Genomic DNA, 10,825 nt, shown 5'->3' on the forward strand with positions numbered 1-10,825 from the left:
AGATTCCATTTTGTTGGGTAAATTATTCTTGGCTAGAAATCTATATCCTTCCCTTTCTGATATATTGTTTTCTAAATTCTCTACTTCTTTATAGTGATAGCGATTAGGTCATATGTGATCCTAACTGTGGCTCCTTGATATTTGAACTATTTCTTTCTGGCTTTTTGAATTATTTTTCTTTAACCTGGAAGCTATGGATTTGAGCTATACTATTCCTAGGAGATTTCATTTGGGATTTCTTTTGGATAAGAGATGGATTCTTTCAATTTCTACTTTAACCTTTGCTCCTAATAGATTTAGACAGTTTTCTTTTAATATTTCTTGAAATATATGTCCCAGCTCTTGTTTTAGTCATGAAATTCAGATAATGTGATGATTCTTAACTTTTTCCTCTTTGATCTGTTTTCAATGGCAGTCTTTTTTATTAGGAGATACTTTACATTTTCTTCTATTTTTCAGTCTCTGGAAATCATTTTAATATTGCTTTTCTCATGGAATCATTGGCTTCAAATCATTGGCTTGGTCTATTCTAATTTTCAGGGAGTTTGTTGCTTTAGCAAGGTTTAGGCTAAGCTGCTAATTCCCTCTCCAATTTTTCTCCAATAGTTCTAGTGCTCTTATTTCATTTATAGTAGTGATATTTTAGGCTCTTTTATCCTCTTACTTCATCTCTTCCTGGAATTCTTAACCTGGAATCCTAACCTGTGTTTTGATTATAGTTGTTTTGGAAACTTTCTCTTTCCCTGGGTTGGTGTCATTCCTGACACAAAATTCTGAGCATCTCTGTGACTATAATAGATTTTTATGGTGGGACTATCTTTTCATTTAGTCATCCTTCCAGTCTAATTCTGACTTCAGACCTCATATCAGGAATCTGCTCTGTGATTTTCTAGAGGGAAGGTTTGGGTTGTTCTTGTTGCTACTTTCTTGGGTATACTGAGTTTTTGCTGTTCTGGGATGTCAGGGAGGACTCAGGCTAGGAATCTGCAAGCTCTTTATGCTCCCAACATTATCTGATGATATAGGACAAAGTCTTATTGCTGTTCCACTGGTCTGAGCCCTGCAAGTTGTTGACATGAGCTTGAATTTGAGCAACAGTGGACTATTTCTGGGCTTAGCTACCCTCTTTAAAAGTATCCCATAATTTTTAGAATACGGGTCTATGTCATTTCTTTAATGAAATCTTCCATTATTTCTATATTTTTATATCAGTTCTTTAGAATTGTGTTATTTCTTCTCTAATTTTAAACTTTCATTAAGAAGAATGCCTTACAACTAATGATTGTAATACAAAAGTATTGTTCTGTAAGAAATGACAATTAGGAAGAGCTCAGAGAAACCCAGACTTAAATGAACTGAAGCAGAATGAAATAAGCAAAATGAGAAGAGCTTTATACAATTACAGGAATAGTTTACAATGAAAAACTATGAATAACAGCTTTCTCAGCACTACAATGATCCAGAATTATTCCAAAGGACTCTTGATTTTTAAAAAATGCCACCTACTTCAAGAAGAAAAAAAACTGAATCTGAATCCAGGACAGATCAAACTTTTTTTCACTTTCTTCATTTTTTTTCGATTTGAGTTTCATTCTACAAAAGGTTAATATGGGAAAATGTTTTACATGATTGCACAAATGAAATATATGTGAGATTGCTTACCATCTCAAGGAGGATGAAGAATTGGGGAGGATAGAATTCTAAACTGAATATTCTTTTTAATTTTTAATTTGTTTTTTACCAATTAAATGTAATAACAAATTTCCACATAACTTTCTGAAGTTATATGATCCAAGTTGTCTCCCTCCCTTCTTCCCTTTCCCTTTCCAGAGTTGACAAAAAAATATGGAATGCTTCACAAATTTACCTGTCATTCTAGCACAGGGGCCATGCTAATCTTCTCTGTATCACTCCAATTTCAGTATATCTGCTGCCAAAGCAAGCACAAGACTCAATATTCTTTGAAAACAAATTTTTAAACTGTTTTTACATGTACTTGGGGAAAATGATAAAAGAAATTTTAAAAAAAGAAAAAGAAGAATGTTTTATTGAACATAATTTCTATTACATCATGATCAATAAATAAGTGCTTAATGTTTTTGTTTTTCTATATTTTAAGTAAGGTATTTACTTTTTAAGGCTAAGTGATTTTTGTAAAAGTGCCACGTATAGCTGAAAAGTATATAAATGTCTTTCTATTCTCATTCAGTAATCACTAGGAAGTTCTATTCATAACTCTAACTATTTTTTATCTTTTATTAGATTTTTCTAGGTTTAAAAAGACATATGTTAAGATCTTTCACTATGACAGTTTTACTATCTATCTTATATTCCTCAAATTTGATTAATTTTCTCTTAAGTATTTAGATACTATGCTATTTTGTGTATATATATTAAGCATTGATATTGTTTCATTACCTATGATGTATTTAAGCATAATATATTTTCCCTTTATCCATTGTTATCATATCTATATCTATTTTACCTGTGTCTATAATCATTATTATTTGTGCTTTTTTAGTTCAGTTGAAGCATAATAGATTTTATTCCAGTTCTTTATGTTAATTTCATGAATCTTTGTGTTTCAAGAGAATTTTTGTGAGGAAATATTGTCAGATTTTGTATTCTAATCCATTTAGTTCTCTTCTTCATTTTTATGGGTAAATTCAATCCATTAACATTCATGACTAGGGTTGTTTTAAAGTATTTTCTAATTTCTATTTCCTTGTAATTTTTCCTTTTTGCTCTTATTACCCTCTTTACAAACAAGGAAAAAGATTGAAAGGATGATTAAAAGGAAAGGAAGAATGTAAAACATGAAATTGAGAGCAGGGTAAGGAAAAAAAGAGGTAATGCAACAGAGAGGAAACAGATGTTTTCATTTATAGATCTCCAATATCAGATAAATTCTCATCCTTTTAATCTTTTTCCTTACCCTGCTCCCAATTTCAGGTTTTTACTTTCTTCCTTTTTTTAATATTCTTTTCATTTTCCTCTCTCTAATATTTGTTTTATTTATGGCTATTTCCTTATCTGACTTCATTCTTCCTTTCTCCTGTCCTTTTTTATTTCTCTTCTGAGGTTAATGTATTTCTATCACAAAATGTCTCTCTCTTCATATCCCTGTTTCTTTCTTTCTCTCCTTCTGTCTATGATGCCTTTATCTTATCCAGATGGGAGTTGACTTCATAGGATGCTTTTCTTCCTTATCTGTTCCCCTATATCTATGTACTCTTTATTTTATGATCCTCTAATATATGGAAATGATTTATCTTAGCATTCTGATACTTTATTTCCCAGTATATTTCCTGTCCCTCACATTTTTGTCTTCTAAGACCTTCAAGATGGAACAAATTCATTCATAGCCTCTCACCTTTTACCTTTTTCAGTTATTAGTTTTATTATTCTTATTATTATGACTCAAAATTATTATGTTTCTGATACTTTTTTCTTATCTGTAAATGATTCATCTACATACATCCCCTTCCAAATAAACAAATGCAAGTACTTTCCTATTTTTTTCTTTGTACCTATGTGTCCATTTCAAAATATCTATTCAATTCTTCCCTTTTCATCAGGAATTTTTGGAAATCTATTTCATATAAGACACACTTTTCTCCCATAAAGGAAGTAAAATGAGTATTTTATTAAGTTCTCCCAATACTTGTTTCTTCCAAAACAAGCTAAAAAATTCATCAAACCAAATTTTGACCAAGAAAGACAATTACAAGTTACATTGACAAATAGCTTAGGAAAACAAAAAGAGAGCTTTGTAGACTTTAGGGCAGGAGCTGGCCAAGACTGAAGGACTGAGTGTAAGTAGACCCAGTGATAGCAACAACATCATACTATGGTGGTTCAATATCCAGGGGTAATAAGGGTACTGTACACATGGGCACAAAGAGATCCCAAGGGACCCCTAGAAGCAGAAATAGATACTAACTGGCAATTCTGTTACCCAGATATAAATTGTATTTCCAGGGTGGAAAGAGGAATGAGTGCTATAGTTGTGAAGAAATAGGTACTCTAACTGGGTATAAGCCAAAGTGCAGACTAGGAGGATAGTGAGACCTCTCCCCATATCATGGCACACTGGAAGCACCAAAAACTTATAAGTCCTCACTGAATTATAAAAGTAGCAGAAGGTCATAAAAAAACAGACGTTCACAGCGGAAGTGACCAGAATCCAACTCTAACTTAAAAACCAAAGACAAGAAATAGACTGGAAAAATGAATAAACAACAACAAAAGAACCTGACTATAAAAATATTCTAGGGTGACAAAGAAGCTCAATATGCAAACTCAAAAGATAACAACTTGAAAACATCTATAAGCAAAGACTTACAAAGAATCAGCTGCTTCCAGAGACTGACATATCACTTTTCTTGGCGTGAGGTACTACCAACTAATGCATACTATCTTAGAAATAATGGTCTTCTAAGGAACAAAGTCTTCATGAGAGCCCTATCTACTATTTTATCCTATTTATCTTTTTATGTCTTTTTTATTCCTTGACGATCCCTCTCTGTTATTTCTCTTACCCCACAGGCAAATTTTCCAACTTTTCAAAACAATAACTTCTAATATAGAATGATTGATTTCATTATGTATACTTTTCTTAATAGTTGCATTTAATTATTTATTTGCCTTTCCTACATTTCTATTGTTTCATGTAAGTTCAAGTCACATATTCCATTCATATTGAAATTTTATTATTTTTTGTGAATTTCTAAAATGTCTTTTTGTTGTTTTTGAATGTCCATTGATAATTAAGCTTAGAATTGCAGAGTGTATAATTTTACTTTTCTCTTTTGAACAAGCTTGCTTTGGGGAATATATGATTCTATTCCCTTCTGCAATTTCTCATGATTGCATAATAATGTTGTATTATTCAAATCTCCTTTACTTCATATCTGAAGATCATTCTCTTGGCCACTTCCACATTTTTTATTTGTCTTTAAAATGACTAAATTTTGCCACTAGGTGTGTTAGAGTTTGAAGGATGAGTTTTTTCTAATGATAATCTGTAGTTTCTCTCAACTGATGCCTTATCGTTTCTATTTAGAAATTTGATAGCTTATCTGAATTGTGGTATCTAGGTTTTTTTATTTGTTGCATTGATTTGGGAATCCTGTGATTCTTAAGTATTTTTTTTATTCTTCTTGTCTACAAAATTAGTCAAAAATTTGGCTTGTACAAAATTTCTATTGCCTTTTTGCTTCTCTTATGTAAAATTTTTTCTCCATTTCAATATTTTTTGTTTCAAATCTCATCATCTTGTTGCATAGATTCTCCATTGTTGACTGGATTTTTAAAAAATTCTTCCTATTGGGGGGCAGCTGGGTAGCTCAGTGGATTGAGAGCTAGGCCTAGAGGTGGGAGGTCCTGGGTTCAAATTTGGCCTCAGACACTTCCTGTGTGATCCTGGGCAAGCCACTTAACCCCCATTGCCTACCCCTTACTAATCTTCTGTCTTGGAACCAATACATAGTATTGATTCTAAGGCAGAACTTAAGAGCTTTAAAAAAATCTTATTGGCTAACTATAATTTCAAATTCTGCACTGAGAGTTCTAATTTATGACTTATTTTTATTTCTAATTTCTTCTCTTATGGATTTATAACAAGGGACTAGCATTTTCCCAAAGAACCTTTAATGCTGTTCCCCACATTGAGAGGCTGAAGAGCCTGCTACAGAAACAGTTAAGGTTTGGGGTAATAGCAGTACCTTGGATAGATTTTGGAGCATGAATAGACATTCTATAACTGATTCTAGCATGCCATGTGATTGGAAGAAGTCTTCTTAATTAGCTGCATATATTCAGAAGTGTAGGTGCCTTCAAAAAGCCCCACTATAAGAGAAGAAATACCTCAAAATCTCTCAGAGGTATCTCTAGAAACCAAAGGAATGACAGAGACCATCTTGCTCTGGGAGAGTGAAGCCATTATAGTTTCTCTATAAATTTTATGTCTCTTTGGAGCCGTTAAGGAGTTTCTTGTTGAATAACATATTTTCTGACAGTTTTACAGGATTTTCTCTTTGATCAATCACTATGGATTCATTTTCCTTAGTATTATTATGCTTTTAAAGAAAGATTTGGGTTTTTCTTGAGGATTTATTCATTCTTCCTTTTCACTTAAAGATCTCTGTTGCTATATCTACCTTGGCATTGGATTTTTAATGAGTTTTTTTCCTCTTGATACTTTTAATGCTATGTTCCCCCTTTCTCCCTTTCTGGATCTCACCCCTTTTGCTGGTGAGTAGTTTCCAAGGTTGGGCTGTAAAACCTTGGCATCCTTGAATTGAGGTATAGAGTTCACCAGCATGGTTCCTTGTCCTGAGTAACCTTGATTGGATTTCAGTCCCATTTTCCTCAGCTCAGTGCCTGAACCAGCACAATTTCTTATCTTTTATTCTCTACTCTCTTCCTTTCCTTTGCATTGTTTCATAGAATCAATGTCTGCTGATTTTTGAGATGTTTCAAGGGAGCAAAATTCAGGCAGAATCACTGCAGCAACATGGGTCACTACTCTAAAGGTTGGGCTCTGCACAATTAGTTGAATTTGAATGAGGTTCTGCTGCTAGGCCATGAAGGATTTGGAGAGGGGTTCTGAGGTCCTTAAGTATTAGAGTTTTCTGATAATAATTCACAAAGGATTTTACCTTGTAAGGAATTTTATCTTTTTCTGTTGGTTGTACATCTGGCACATAATTTCTTTGGGGGATGTGAAGGACTGTGAAGAGTTTTAGAGAAAATGAATAAATTCACCATCTTGCTCATTATATGACCTTAAAATGATACTTAGTTCCCATGCTTGACAACAGTGTTGTTGAATGTTCTTTTTCTGTGTAGCCAGAGATAATAAAGCCAAATGGTAACTTTCTCTCCACAGAAGGTGAGGAGGAAAATCCAGATGGTAAAATGTGAGGGTGGAGAGGGACTCTTTCCTGCATAGTTATGTGCATCTCATAGAATCCTGCAGTTTTAGAGTTGTAAGGCATATTAGAGATAATTTATTCCAATAGCCTCATTTTACAGGTGAAAAACCTGAGAATAATGGAAGGTGAAGGTACTCTTCCAAGGTCACACAGATAAGTAGTGTGGTAGAGCTGAAACTTAAACCAAGGTCTTTTGACTCTAAGTCCCATCATCTTTAAATCATACTCTATTTCTTCCCATAGTATCCAGTACTATGTGATGCAAACTTTTTTTCACAATGTTATTTTTAAAGTAAATACATAAATAATGAGTTAATATTTGTAAAAGTCTATAAAATGGTGCATGGCACATAGGAAGTGTTATATAAATACTTATTTCATTCCCTCTCTTCTTCTCCTTTCCCATAGATGCATACATGTTAATAAACCCATGTTCACATATTAATATAGGCTCACTAATATACAGACATATAGACATAATCTGTAACCATTATTTTCTTGTGCCTTGACCTGTAAAATGCATGGTAGGAGAGTTGACATAAAATAAAACAGGGCAAAGGGCCATCTGGCATCCGCATTGTGGTAGAACTTTGACCAAAGGTACCTAAGTGAGGCTGAGCCATAGGACAGAGTCACCACAAGGAAATAGGTCAAGAATGCTTGATTCTAGCCTCCAGGGCAAGTCCTGATCCAAATGTTGCTCCAAAAATCCAAGGAAAAATCATGGATCATTTTTTCATGTCCTGGGTCAGGACAACATAGTGAGATAGACAGAACTCTACAGACATAGGATATATAAGATCTATCCAGGAGAACCCTGCACTGAACCTTCTAATACAAGTACTGAATTGGTAGGGCTGTTGGCTGTTTCTTGATCAGTAAGAAGTCACAGATCCATAAATATTTTCCCAATGCCTCACAAGAATCAGGAACAGGAGCCAACTGTGTTACAGAACTCTTCAGCTGGTGGATGGTAGTTAGGAGCAACAGCAGTCTATGGAAATTCCAACAAAGACAGTTCCATAGTGGTGTTGTTCAGATCCAAACCCAGGTCAAGAGTTTGCAAAGCTCTGACCAAAGAAGGGAATGATTGTACTTTGCTATGGATCACACCACTTTGGGGACATTAAAAGTTTGATATTTTTGATTCAGTATTGATCTGACAGATCCAGTTTGATCTGTCCCTAAACCCTGGGAAACCATAGCATTTAACAACTCAAGAAAGTAGCAGCAATACAAGTCCAAATATTCTCTCAAAAAGTAACTTGAGGATGGCTCTAAAATAATGTCTGAAAACAAAAAGTAAGCTACTAGAATTAACAAAAAATAATAGCACCATAAAAAGCTATTGTAATGATAGGTTTACTCAAGACACAAACCTAGAAGAAAAGAATAAGTAAAACATCTGCAAAAAAAGATTCAAAGGAAAATATAGTTTGAGCATAAATTCAACTAGAATTCCTGGAAGAGATGAATCAAAAGTTTTTTAGAGTTAAAAATGTTTTATATAATGAAATGAAAGATAAAAATAAATGAGCTATGGAACAAAGAATTAGAAAGAGACTTATTAGCCTAGAAAAAGAGATACAAAATTTCAACTAAGCAATGAATTCCTTAAAAATTTAGAATAGGACAAATGGAAACCAATGACTCCATAAGACAAGAAAAATTAAAGTAAAATCAAAGACTGAAAAAAGAAAATATAAAGTATCTCATAGCAAAAGTAATTGATCTGAAAAATATGTTAAAGAGAGAAAAATATTCAAGAATCATTGATTAAACCATTACTAACAAAGACCTAACACATTATATTCCAAGATATTACAAAAGAAAACCACCCAGATGTCTTAGAGTCAGAGGGTAAAGTGGAAGTTAAAGAAATCCACTGGTCACTTCTTTTTTGTGTGTGTGTGGGGGGAGATTTTATTTTATTTCATCTTATTTACTTAGAATATTTTTCCATGGTTACATAATTCATGTTCTTTCCTTCCCCTCTTCCCTAACCCCTCCTAGAGCTAATGATCAATTCCACTGGGTTATATATCTATCATTGCTCAAAACCTACTTGTATGTTATTAATATTTGCATTAGAGTGATCATTTAACACCAAAATCCTCAATAATATCTCCATTGAACCATATGATTGATGATATGTTTTTATTCTGCATTTCTACTCCCGCAGTTCTTTCTCATAAGTTCCTCTAGATTGTCCTGGATCATTGCATTGCTGCTACTAGAAAAGTCTATTACATTTGATTGTGCCACAGTGTATCAGTCTCTGTGTACAATGTTCTCCTGGTTCTGCTCCTTTCACTTTGCATCAGTTCCTGAAGGTCTTCCCAGTTCACAGAGAAACCCTCTGGTTCCATCATTCCTTACAACACAACAATATTCCACCACCACTAGATACCACAATTTGTTCAGCCATTCCCCAATCAAGGAACACCCCCTCATTTTCTATTTTTGCCAGTATAAAAAGTATAGCTATAAATATTTTTGTATAAGTATTTTTCCTTATTATCTCTTTGGGGTACAAACCTCAAATTGCTAGATCAAAGGGTAAGCATTCTTTTAAAGTCCTTTGCACATAGTTCCAAATTATCTTCCAGGATGGTTAGATCAATTCACAACACCAGCAATTCATTAGTGTCCCAATTTTGCCACATCCCTTCCAACATTTATTATTTTCCTTTACTGTCATATTGGCCAATCTGCTAGGTGTTAGGTGGTACCTCAACGTTGTTTTGATTTGCATTTCTCTAATTGTGAGAGATTTAGAACACTTTTTCATGTGCTTATTGATAGTTTTGATTTCTTTATCTGAAAACTGCCTATTCATGTCCCTTGCTATTGGTCACTTATTAAAAGAATTCCAAAGTAAAAATTCCTAAAAACACAAAAGCCAAATTCCAGAGGTTCCAGGTTAAAGAAATAATTCTGCAAATTCTAGAAAGAGAGGGCAAGAGGAATATATGGTGGTAGGAAGGAAGAAAAGGAATTTGGGAAAACTATCTCAAATAATTGGAGTGAATAAGCAAAAGTCTATACAAACAAGGAGAGAGGGGCAGGAGGAGCAGTTGACACTTGAATTTAATTCTCATCAAAACTCATCAATGGAAGTAAAGAATTAACACACAATTGGGGCTCAAAAACACTTTTCATTCAATGGAGAAGAGGAAAAGGGAGAAGAATAAAAGATAGAACAAGAGAAAGAACAAAGAGAAAGAAAAATGATTAGTGCTACAGAAAAAAACTCTAAAGGTATCCAAAAATAACTTAGCTCTTTTTGGAAGGGAAAAATAACTAGATTCAAAAGGGGGTGACTATAAATGGGGATATAGGTCAGCATGTTATGATAATATAGATAAGTGCTATTGTGATTTAAGATATTATGAAGGGAATGGTTTCAGAGAAATCTAAGATTTCTGTGAACTGATACAGCATGGAGCGAAGAGAATAAAAAGAAAGATTTGTACAATGACAATATTGTAGAGATAAACAATTCTGAAATGCTTAGGATTACAATTGATTTAATGACTAACCATGATTCCAGAGGACTAATGAAGAAACATGTTACCCAACTCCTGATAGAGAAATAATAGTCTCAGAATACAGAATGAGACATGTGGATATGTATATGTATACATATATGCTTATACATATTTTATATACATATGTGTGTAAATATATACACATATAAACATATAGAAATATAAAAATGCATACAGATACATTTATATATTTTTTCAAAGCCATTGCAGAATTTTATTTTGTTAGAATATGAGAGGTTTTGTTTTTCATTCACAATTGGAAAGGATAGGAAAAAGTGAAAGTAGATATTTTCTAGTTAAAAAAAAAACTTAATTTGAAAAAAAGAACCACTGTTA

The 10,825-nt window shown here is 33.2% G+C and overlaps 1 non-coding gene across 1 annotated transcript; it reads right to left on the reverse strand.

Annotated features, from left to right (window-relative positions):
- Positions 1-1,839: 1,839 nt before the first annotated feature.
- On the reverse strand, positions 1,840-1,942 carry LOC123248096. The gene has a single exon (XR_006506201.1). It is a non-coding gene; the product is annotated as a U6 spliceosomal RNA (small nuclear RNA).
- Positions 1,943-10,825: the final 8,883 nt, after the last annotated feature.

The sequence above is a fragment of the Gracilinanus agilis genome, chromosome 4, assembly GCF_016433145.1.
Source record: "Gracilinanus agilis isolate LMUSP501 chromosome 4, AgileGrace, whole genome shotgun sequence".
Classification (NCBI taxonomy): domain Eukaryota; kingdom Metazoa; phylum Chordata; class Mammalia; order Didelphimorphia; family Didelphidae; genus Gracilinanus; species Gracilinanus agilis.